This window comes from Nannobrachium achirus (assembly GCF_963921795.1).
Source record: "Nannobrachium achirus genome assembly, chromosome: 12".
In the NCBI taxonomy this organism is placed as follows: Eukaryota; Metazoa; Chordata; class Actinopteri; order Myctophiformes; family Myctophidae; genus Nannobrachium; species Nannobrachium achirus.
The window spans coordinates 52,302,771-52,315,270 of record NC_137832.1 but is presented as its reverse complement, the minus strand read 5'-3'; the positions used below and the strand labels follow the sequence as shown (position 1 = coordinate 52,315,270).

The 12,500-nt window shown below is 41.8% G+C and overlaps 1 protein-coding gene across 1 annotated transcript in view; it reads right to left on the bottom strand.

Moving 5' to 3' along the window:
- aacs (acetoacetyl-CoA synthetase) overlaps window positions 1–12,500 on the bottom strand; it is a 78,704-nt gene that overhangs the window by 16,731 nt on the left and 49,473 nt on the right. The gene's annotated exons all lie outside the window — the stretch shown is intronic.

Sequence of the window (12,500 nt, the reverse complement as noted above, 5' to 3'; positions counted from 1 at the left end):
GGCCCGGCACTGAAGTGATGTCACAATGAGTCAGCGCTTGCGCCGATTTCCTCCGGAACAGCCTGATGTCAACAATCAGCCTGTCGGGTCGAGGCAAGGCCCGGCACTGCAGTGATGTCACAATGACTCAGCGCTTGCGCCGATTTACTCCGGAACAGCCTGATGTCAACAATCAGCCCGCATAAGGAGATTCCGAACGTTTCGCGCCGGTTAGGGAAAACCGCGCGTCGGGTCGGGTCGAGGCCCGGCACTGCACTCCGTGCCGCGGTGGGGAACGCGCGTGCCGAATCTGAAGCCGGTGGGACGAACGGTTCTCGAGATACGCGGATTACAAACACACACGCAGAGACTTCTCGCATTTATAGATAGATTACACCTATGGCTGGTACGCAAGAGCATAGGTGTAGTGGAGTCTGGAGGACTGGCTATACTCTAATTCAGCAAAAAAAAAATGTGCGACATGTTTTGAGCTTGTATATCAATCATGAAAAAAACATTTATTTAATTTCAAATGCATTTAGTTAGGCCTATACTTATGTTAACACTTCGCCAGCCGAAATAGAATGGCTTGTTGGTAGATTAGCCGTGAAATTTCTATTATATATTATGATCTGAACTGCATTCATTTTACAAGACCATCAGCACTATATCACGTGGTCTTCATCCCCCATAAACATCACGCGATCCCCGTTGTATTCTCACCACAGTCACCAGCCAAATTCCTCCTTCTGCATTGACTTAGAGTGGCGGTTTCGACCGATTCATCTCCTCCCTGTGCGTTTCGCGTGCGCGATCCGTTCACGTAAATGTCTGCTCAAATAATCCAAGGGTGACTCTACAGTAGATATGAACAGTTTCGCTAGCTTAGCCCCCAGCACTCCAGCTGTGCTAGCACTAATGCCTAAACAGAAAACGGACGGGAACAGGGAAGCTATTACAGGGAAAGGACCTGACGTCACTTCTGCTTCATGTCAGAGGACCCATGCGCTATCGATGGACGAGCGGTGACTAGGGAAGGTTAGACGATCGCCGATTTTCGGATAAAAATCATTTATTTTGTTTTTAATGACATAGTACGGTAAAAGACGGCACGGCTGAGACATCCTTGCTCAGATGTCCGGTATTTTACGGTTTTAATATTAAGTGGCTCCCCGTGGCTTGGAAAGGGTTAACTTTAAAAACTTAAATAGCCTACAAATGCATTGGACATAAAAAAGATAATATAATTACCTAGTCATTAAACTACTAATATAGACTGTAAGTAATTAAAGTGGGTCATGTTTGCATGTCTGGAATTGTAACAGCTGAAATCAATAATATATCAGTATTCTGATATTAAACTGTGGGCCACTTTGAGTGAAGTTGGTGGCTGCATGTGTGTATGCTCTAACTAGAATTGACAGAGTCAATTTTTACAAGTGTGCCTGCAGCTAAATGTGCGACCTTGAGTAGCGGTTTGGACGGTGAGACAATCCGCCAAGTTGTCTGTGTTTCGTTTTGAGAGGGTCGGTCCCCCTGAAAAACGCGTTCTGGCACGAAACGGTTACGTTTGGCGCGTTTGTGACGCCTCCTATTGGTCGAAGTGGAAATGCTTTTGGGGATCTGTTGAGTATGTTACCCGCGACCTGTGGTTGAAATTCAGTGTTGACTCGACCTTTTGTTTGTGATTTATGGCAATTTTTTACCAAACGGGCCCCTCCCACTAAATTTGGTAGCCCGTTAAGAACGAACGGTATGGATTATCGAAATATCCCTTGACTAGGGATGGCCGATCAGGTTTTTTGGAACCGATCACCGAGCACCGATCACAAAAGTTTGATCACCCAATACCGATCAATCACCGATCCGATCAAGTTATTATTTACATATTATTTATATTTTCTAAATGTTAATGTTTTAACTTTAATTCATTCATTCACTCATGAATTCATTTATATATTTGCCTTATATTTATTTACCAGCATTACTATGTATTTATTATCATAGCAGCAACTAATTATTCCTTCAGCACTGTGGAAATCAATACCCCAAAATGGCCTCAAGTGGGCATACTGAACGGCTGGTTGATCGGATGCACCGATCGGATCGGTGAATTTACCTTTTGATCTAAACCACCGATTATCACCGATCACGCTTTGATTGGCCCGATCTGATCCATTGCCGATTGATCGGTAACATCTCTACCCTTGACTATGTTCATTGCATGGGTTCATAGATCATGTGTACCCATTTTTGTGACATTTGACGAAAATATGTAGGAAAAAGAGCAAAAGGTGTTTTTTGGAGAAAATTCAAAATGGCGGAAAATCTATCCTGGCACAAATGGGCGGGGCCTATATGGGGAGATGCGTCTTGACCCAAGGAATCCAGGGAAAAAATAATTTTCACTTTCTGACCTACGGTTCAAGAGTTACGAGGCAAGAGGGCCGTTATAGCGCCACCATTAGGCCGAGTGGAAATGCTTTTGGGGATTCGTTGAGTATGCCACCCGCGACCTGTGTTTAAAATTCAGTGTTTACTTGACGATTTGTTTGTGATATATGGCTATTGTTTGCGAAACGGGCCCCTCCCACTAACTTTGGAAGTGCGCTACGAACGAACGGTATGGACGATCGAAATATCCCTTGAGTATGTTCATTGCATGGGTTCATAGATGATGTGTACCGCTTTTTGTGACATTTGAAGAAAATATGTAGGAAAAGGAGCTAAAAGTGTGTTTTGGAGAAAATTCAAGATGGCGGAAAATCTAGCCTGGCGCAAATGGGCGTGGCCTATACGTAAAGTGGGCCGTTATAGCGCCACCATGAGGCAGAGTGATGTAATTATTTTTCGATTCATTCTTAAAATCATTATGAATCTCCTCTCCGAGGTTTGAAACTGTAGCTTCTATGCTTTGCGAGAGAAAAATACTTGAATGTGATTTCTTGCATTGTCCCATTATAAGTCAATGGGGACAATTAAGCGTTGTTTTTTGCCGATTTCGTCGGCATGGTAAGGCGGATCGGAACGAAAGGTAATAGCACACCATTCCCGGCTGAGCCTCACGTTTTGATGTATATATTGCGGGGGTGGCGTAAATGGTGCGGCACTAGTTACGTGCCAAACTTTTTGTCTGTCCGTCCGTCCGTCCGTCTGTCTGTCTGTCTGTCAGTCGGACATAAGTATGAGCAAGTACAACTAGAATTGACAGAGTCAATTTTTACAAGTGTGCCTGCAGCTCGCTAAATGTGCGAGTTTGGACGGTGAGGCAATCCACCAAGTTGTCTGTGTTAAGTTTTGAGAGGGTCGTTCCACCTGAAAAACGCATTCTGGCACGAAACGGTTACGTTTTGCGCGTTTGTGACGCCCCCTACGGGTCGAAGTGGAAATGCTTTTGGGGATCTGTTGAGTATGCCACCCGTGACCTGTGGTTGAAATTCAGTGTTGACTCAACCTTTTGTTTGTGATTTATGGCAATTCTTTGCCAAACGGGCCCCTCCCGCTAAATTTGGCAGCCCGTTACGAACGAACGGTATGAACTATCGAAATATCCCTTGACTATGTTTATTGCGTGGGTTCCTAGATCAAGTGTACCTATTTTTGTGACATTTGACGAAAATATGTAGGAAAAGGAGCAAAAAGTGTGTTTTGGAGAAAATTCAAAATGGCGGAAAATCTATCCTGACGCAAATGGGCGGGGCCATGGGGAGATGCGTCTTGACCCAAGGAATCTAGGGAAAAAATAATTTTAATTTTCCGACCTACGGTTCAAGAGTTACGAGGCAAGTGGTCCGTTATAGCGCCACCATGTGGCCAAGTGGAAATGCTTTTGGGGATTCGTTGAGTATGCCACCCCCGACCTTTGGTTGAAATTCAGTGTTGACTCGACGTTTTGTTTGTGATTTATGGCTATTGTTTGCAAATTCAAGATGGCGGAAAATATATCCTGGCGCAAATGGGTGTGGCCTATATGGGCCACACCCATATATTCCTTGCGTCTCGACCCAAGGAATCCAGAGAAAAAAGAATTTTAATTTTCCGATCTATGGTTCAAGAGTTACGGGGCAAAACGTAAAGTGGGCCGTTATAGCGCCACCATGAGGCCGAGTGATGTAATTATTTTTCGATTCATTCTTAAAATCATTATGAATCTCCTCTCCGAGGTTTGAAACTGTAGCTCCTATGGTTTATGAGAGAAAAATACTTGAAAGTGATTTCTTGCATTGTCCCATTATAAGTCAAGACAATTAAGTGTTGTTTTTTGCCGATTACGTCGGCATGGTAAGGCGGATCGGAACGAAAGGTAATAGCACACCATTCCCGGCCGAGCCGCACATTTTGATGTATATATTGCGCGGGTGGCGTAAATGGTGTGGCACTATTTACGCGCCGAAGTTTTCGTCTGTCCGTCAGTCTGTCTGTCTGTCAGTCTGACATAAGTATGAGCGAGTACAATAAGTGTTTTGCCATTGCATGGCAGGCACACTTAATAAAGCAATAAGCCACAAGAGGCAAGTGGTTACCGGGGGAGTATACACCGGCTGAGAGGCGTTGGGAAACACGAGGCGCAGCCGAGTGTTTCCGACCCTCTCAGCCGGTGTATACTCCCCCGGTAACCACAAGCCTCGCGTGGCTTATTGCTTTTCTAAAACAGTCACAATAATTGCAACATGAAAATCATAGCATTGCATTATTTAAAGAAAAAAGTACACTTCTCCGCCACCAGGAAGAGACATTTCCTTGCGTTTACCAGTCACATCCAGGAATGGAACTTACGGAAGGCAGTGTGTGTTTACAAAGTCACGTCATTCTTTTTGCCAAAAAAATAGGGAAACAACAATTGTGTTAGATCAGTCTCATGTTAAGAACCATATTCGATCCATACACATGTTTATTTTCATCCAGATTTAGCTGCTATGTGGGTGAACAAAACATCAAAAACGCTAGCATAGCAACCTAAGCTAAACAGCCGAGTGGTGCCTGGAGAATAGAGGGCGCTTGTTGCCTTTACAAGCCCCGCCCGGAGCCATTCAGTCACTGTCCTATGCATGTGGGCGGTGCTTAGAAGCACCCGCACGGCAGGATTTGAGAGGAAATCAAACGCTCGCTTCTCTAGTTCAGCCTCACGGCACAGTGGAAAGAAATAACGCACCTGGCTTTGATATAAACTGATTTAAGGTGTGGGTTACAGTCTCAGGTATACCATGGCAACCAGCCAATCAAAATCAAGGAATGGAACTAGCCGTTTTAGAATAAGTGTTTTGCCATTGCATGGCAGGCACACTTAATTATACAAAACTATTTCAAGCGACATGAATGACCAAACATGATCATATTTATCGGTCAACTTTGTGTGATAGTTCACTCAACTAGTTTCTTATTACAAATACTATGAGAAATACTTAAAAGGATACTGTCACCAGGACAGTATCTTGGTGACAGTATCCTGGCCAGTATTAGACCAAGTACTGGCCAAGTATTCAGATTTTTTTCCCCCTTTTTTTCAAAATATATTTCTTGCATTTTGTGCTCATCTCTGCCAGCAATCACTGTTTTACCCTTGCGACACCTACCTGACGCATCAAAAGCCACTCTATATGTGATATTATTTGACAACTCAGAACTTCAACATACATTGCTCATTATCTATCCTAAAGCATCATAACTTGTTAAAAGGTGTCCCGGATACCACGGGGGGATACGGGGGTCACTCCCCGTATCTATCTACTAGGGGTGTAACGATATAGTAACTGCATCGAAATATCGTTTTTAACTTAAAACATTTAAGTATATCAAAATGAAAACGGCTAAAATCGAATCGTATCGTTTCATTTTGTATCGTATCAAATCGGCAGTGCAAAGAATCGATTGTATCGATACTACCTACTTGTGCATTGTATTTAGCATTTTTAAGAAGAAAAAATGAAAAGGAGGGGTTTAATTACTTTTCCTTTCCATATAGCTACACTGGTCTATCGATAAATGTGTGTAATCTCTGGGTTCATGTCAAGGTGCAGGTTTGTCAATATACAATGTCCATGTATTTGGCAGATAATCACAGTGTTTACTTATTTATTTCCATAATAATACATGTTTCCCTTAAAAACCTGCACTATCCACACCTTTCACACAGATTTAATTTCTTTGTTAAATAGTTACTAGATCGATTTTAAATCACTGAATCGAATCGTATCGTGATATGTATCGAATCGCTATTAAAGTGTATCGTTACACCCCTACTATCTACTGTAAACTATCAGTAAAGGCAAAAAAGGGCAAAATATATCTTTAAAAAAACGTAATTTAAACTTAAAGTAAACCTCTGAAGTCTCCTCATAGGTTCGTCTTGTGTTTTTCAGCCTCTGATGAGTCAAGGAAGAAGAATGCTTTCAAAGCTGCTACAGTGTGTCTGGGGGTGCTGTGTGCAATCCTACTGGCTGTCATCACTGGCCTGGGCGTACACAGTGAGTGTCATTCTATAATGAACACTACTGTATGTTCACTTTCAAAACGTCCAAAGGTTATATGCAAAACACCACATTTTCTTGCTTCTGCTTCTTGTAGACAACAACCTAACCAAAGACCTAGACGACATCCAGTCCAAATACAAAAACTGTTCCTGCAGTGGTCAGTGAAACATCACTGTTTTCATGCATTGTTATTTCTCGTTGTTCATCATGTATCATTAATCTGAGCAAATGTCAAAAAACGAATAAACCACAACAAAACACACTGGCTTACTTTATTGCTTTGTTGTTAGGATCACCTGGATGGCAGACACGAATTGGCAGCAAAGCCTATTTTATCTCTACTGAGAAGAAAACCTGGGAGCAGAGCAGAAATTGGTGTATATCCCAAAAATCTGACCTGATCGTCATCAACAGCGAAGAAGAACAGGTCTCTCTCTCTGTGTGTGTGTGTGTGTGTGTGTGTGTGTGTGTGTGTGTGTGTGTGTGTGTGTGTGTGTGTGTGTGTGTGTGTGTGTGTGTGTGTTGTAACTTGTGTATTGTACAGTTTGTACAGTACTTAAATAACCAGCAGTATTTCTGTCTAGCAATTTGTTAAAAAGAGAGCCAGGGTTGACAGCCAGGACCTGAACGTGTGGCTGGGTTTGACTGACGGAGAGAAGGAAGGAGAGTGGAAATGGGTAGATGGAACACCACTGCCCTCTTCAAAGTAAGAATTCATAACTTAAATCTACTCTTATTCATCTCAACAACCATTTTAAATACATTTCACATTTCCATATACTATGTTCCACACATTTCATTTTTAAAGGGTATTAAATGTTAATGATAATAAAATGAAAACATGCCGCTAAAACAAGTATACCTTTTATTTATTTTACATTCAGTGGAGAATTAAGGAGAATAACTGTCCAGAATATCATTTGAGGTCATGCTTATATATCAAATAAATATATTTTGAGAGAAGATTGATCATTGTAAAGGTATTATATGTTTTCCAGGTACTGGCGCCGTGGTGAGCCTAGTAACACTGGAGAAGGAGAAGGAGAAGACTGTGCTGTGCATCATGAAGGGGCTGCTAGGCATGAAAAAGGATGGAACGATGTACCATGTAATGCTACTATGCGTTGGATCTGTGAAAAGGTTGTGTAGTGAAATCATCATTTTCACATTGCATCATTTATGTGTTGTGTTGGTACAGCTATGTGATTAGTGTGTTAACAAGTGGTCGTTTATGTGTTTGCTTTGGTTTGACTGAAAGCTCGGTGGCCTTGTGGTTAAAAAAAATCATAAATATTTGATTTGATAATATTTAATTATATGATATATACATTTAATAAATATCCTTTGTTTAGAGGTTTTCAAAGGTTGTATGGTCATGATTCACCAGGATCCCGAATGGCTTGATTCTAGGCTTAACTCATTGAGTGCCAATCCCGAACTAGTTCGGCTTTATTAGCGTATCGTAGTGTGCCGATCCCGAACAAGTTCGGCTTTAAAAAAAAAAAAAAAAAAATTTTTTTTTTTTTTTTTGGAAAAAATTTTTTTTGAATTTTTTTTTTTTTTTTTTGGACCCCATCAAATCTGGTGAACATGATTTCAATCGCGATTTTGCATGTTCCACCCCCATACAACCCCATCTAACATACAGGGCAGCCATTTTTGTTTACATTACATGTAAAACATAATGGCGATTATCTCAAGAATGCCTGAACGGATTTCCAATCGGTTTTTTTTGTTTGAAAGCTGTGAACAAACTGCACAAATCCACTCCAATGCAATCCAGGATTGCATTGGATTTTTTAGAGCTCATTCTTCTCTGTTTTTTTCCCATGCATGAGGTGTGCAAGGTTTAATCATGGCTAAGTTGACGAAAATAAGGCTTCTAAAATGCTTGGTAGCCAATAGCTAACTTCAAGCTAACTTCATCCTCTTCCTGTACATGCACAAAGGAAAGTGTCCTTTCCTTTGTAAAAAAAGTCATGGCTCCAGGGCTTGGGCATGCATTACCAGCATATCTCTATTATTCTCTGGTCACTGGGCGCCCTCTAGTGGTGATAGGCTGGCACTCAATGAGTTAAAATAATGTATATAAATATTTTTAGTAAAATAGGCCTTAATAGCGTTCATATATCTATAACCCCAGCTATCTTGCTGGATACATTGATGATTTTAAGGAGTTTGTTTTTATTATTCAATGATATAATAATGAGTACCAGGGAACAAAACAAAAATATAATGGACTCTAAGAAAGAAACGCTTGTTACAATTAAGGCTTTTATCCACCCTATACTGTCTTCGTGATAGTTTATGCGTTTGCTTTGGTTTGGCTGCCTTGTGATTCTACACAATACGCACTGTAAATATTATATTACAATATATATTCATGTTTTAATTATTTAGCTAAAAGTGAGACTATAGAGTGTGAATAACATGAATCTAACAGCCACCTGTTGTAAAAGTTGTCTTTATTTTAATACCATGCTTATAGATTAGGGCACATGTGGCCCATGTAGGTGTCCAATACAGCGAGATGATTTGAGGAAGGATTAAATTAAAGATGCAATGCCATGATTATCAGGTATTATGATTATTCTAGGAGGAAGATCTTTTCCAAAAATGTGTACAGAAAGTGTTAAAATTATGTTTTTATGTGGCCACACACACCAGTTCATTAACACATCGGGTGAAAAAAAAGGCTTTGTACAGTTTTGAAGTGAAGGCAATATTTTGTAGACTATATGTGTGAGGGCATTGAACAAATACATGTGAAGCCTTAAGAATACAACTGTGGCATCGGATATCTGTGGAGACAATAAAGTCCAATAAAATCTTCCATAGCAGTCAGCGTGCTGGAAGGACCATAGCGAGAGGCTTCATTCATCACTAACATCAACCAATTTAGAACTAACAGGCAGAGACAGACAGCAGGGGGATCAAAAGGAGTCCGCATGCAGGCTGTACCATGTTGCCTACATTCCTTCAGTGTTTGCCACTGGGCTTACAAGGTATTCAGAGAGGGGATGGGCTCATCTTAGTCATGAATCACACCAAAATGATCGCCATGATCAGTGTTAGCGCGTCACAAGTAACGCTGTAATCGGAGTAATGGAGTAATCTAGCACGTTATTAGTTTTGCATTAGAGCAGTGGTTTTCAACCATTTTCATATCTCATATTGATGAGATTTAACATATCGTATCAGTAATGTCAGTCATCTCCAAATTTGGGCACTGTTTCAGCAAGCGGCTGTTATGTACCATGGTGGTGGTATGTCATAGTAGGATTTAACCCATTTGTAGCCGATCCTGAGAATACTCGTGAAAAATACTCGAGTACTCGGAGTGCCGATCCCGAGTATACTCGCACTATATACTGTATATACAGTAAAGCTGGCAATCTTACCGTACGGTCCGTTGGAAAGTGCCGGCACGATTGGACTCGCCGATTCATCATCATCGCGGATCCACGTGCACAAAATAGTAATCCCTTAACATGGTAGCCGACGGTCTATCTCATCTTTAATGTCCATTTTCTCCAAAAAACACTTTTGAAGCCAAGGATGGCATTAGATTCTCGCTATTATAACACAAGCTGAAAGGCAACGATCGGCCATTACAGCAACCGCATGGGACGATGACCACTTCCGGTGAATGACGTCATGACGTCAAACAGGAAATATTTGCGCAATCGACTTCTGGCCTTCAAAATAAGAGACTGGCCGCGGACGGAGCAGGCGAAAGGCGCGCTGGACATTTAACCCGTTCATGTCTGGAGCACTAAATGGGTCATTTCCAAATGTGGGCACTGTTTCAGCATGCATATCAGACAGACAGACAGACATTTGGTTGTTTATTATGTAGGATAAGAGGTTTCTGCCCGACAGCAATGATATCTTTATTTGTTCTATTCAACCTGTCCCCTATCACTTTCCCTTTGCTCTTGCTCTGCCTCTGTCTCTGTCTCTCTTCTCACAGAATACTAGATAACCATGGACCGCATACATAATACATAATAACACTTCTTTAACCACTTTAACTGAGTTAAAACATTGTCTGTCCGCCACTGTCCAGCATTCAGTGTAGAGAAGAGAGGATGACAAAGGGACAGATAGAGGAACAGGGGATGGGAAGAAAAGCTAGAGAGAGGAAGAGGGAGAGAGAGAGATTGAGAGTAGGATTGGGACGATATGAAAATGTCATGTCACGATTATTTTGACCAAAGAAATTCACAAATATTATCGCGATAATCAAAATATCCCCAAAATCCATTATCCTGTGGCGGAACATTTGCCAAAAAATAGCAGATCTACAAGCTCACAACGCTCTGCGTTGCGACGCATAGTGAGCTTGTAGATCGGCTATTTTTTGGCAAAGAGATTTGGTAGAGAGCGTTGCGATGCATTGTGAGCTTGTAGATCGGCAATTTTTTGCCAAAGAGATTTGTTAGAGAGTGAAAAAAGACTGTATCAAGTATGTATATTAGTAAGTTTTACCAATAGAGGGTTTAAATGGTACCAGATATGCAGCTCAGCAAATAAAAGGTGAATTGATCCCGGTGCATGATGGAGGACAATTTCACGATAAATAATATCTCTGCGATACGATTATGGTGAGTGTTTTTTTTTGTCACGACAAACGATAATATCGCGTATCGTCCCATCCCTAATGGAAAGAAAGAAGGATAGAGGTGGGGGGTAGAGAGAGGGATGGAGAGATGGAGAGAGGGGTGGGGGGTAGAGACAGAGAGAGAGATAGAGAGACAGAACAATGATGTTGACTCTAGCAGGAGCTCCCAGTGACAGATGGACAGTCAGACGGAGGTATATTGGAATGGGGGGATCACAGCAGTTAAAGTGTTAAAGTCTCCCCGTGAGGTCTGCTGGGGGTCTTACAGCCCTGCTGCTGGATTACACACGCACGCACACGCGTGCACGCACACACACGCCACTCACAAGGAAGCACTACAGGTTCAGGAACAAGACACACACGTCCTCGGAAGGGCAACTTTGACAATGCACACAATGCAGTCACGCACTATAGGGACGGGACGATAATCGTTATTATCGTTATTGTGATAAAAAACCTTCTAAATAATCGTGTTGTGGAGATTTTAATTTATCGTGAAATTGTCCTCCGTCATGCACTGGGATCAATTCACCTTTTATTTGCCGAGCTGCATATCCGGTACCATTTAAACCCTCTATAATTGGTCAAATGGACCTGGAAGTAACGTACTTGATAGTCTTTTTTTCACTCTCTACCAAATCTCTTTCCCAAAAAATTGCCAATCTACAAGCTCACAACGCGTTGCAACGCGAGACACACCCGCATGCACACACGCGCTCGCACACACACGCACACACACACACCTGGGGTGTACCAGACGAAGGGGCCCATCACATATGTCTATATAACCACCAGTCAGACACATATGCTGTGATAAAGACACACACACACACACACCCACACACACCCACACTGCGATGACCCTTGGGGTCAAGGTTAGGACGCTTGGCAGCCGATTGGCTCTCACCGTTGCCCTTGGCAACCAGGTGGAATCAAGCTGTGGTTGGTCCTGCTGTCCCCAAGAATACACACACACACACACACACACACACACACACACACACACACACACACACACACACACACACACACACACACACACACACACACACTCACTCACTCACTCACACACACCCAGCCTTATCTGTAACCTATGCAAACGTCTCCAATACACTGATGCTGAATGACAAAGAACAATGTGTTACAGTCTAACATAGAGATTTTAAAACGTTGGTTCCCTCCAGGCTACCTACAATTAGGAAAAAACTTCTGGTTTGGGTTGGATTTAGAGATTACGGTTAGGGATTATTCGTTTTTTACCCCCTTTCCCTATAAGTTTGGTTTTCTATTTCTATTCTATTATATTCAGTGACAGTTGTGCTTGTCAAGTTTTTAATACAATTTGTTTTAACAAATTAGCTTACAGATCAGCAGGTACACGCAAAGGATGGTCAATGTTTTGTCAAAATGTCAAAGCCTCTAACTTT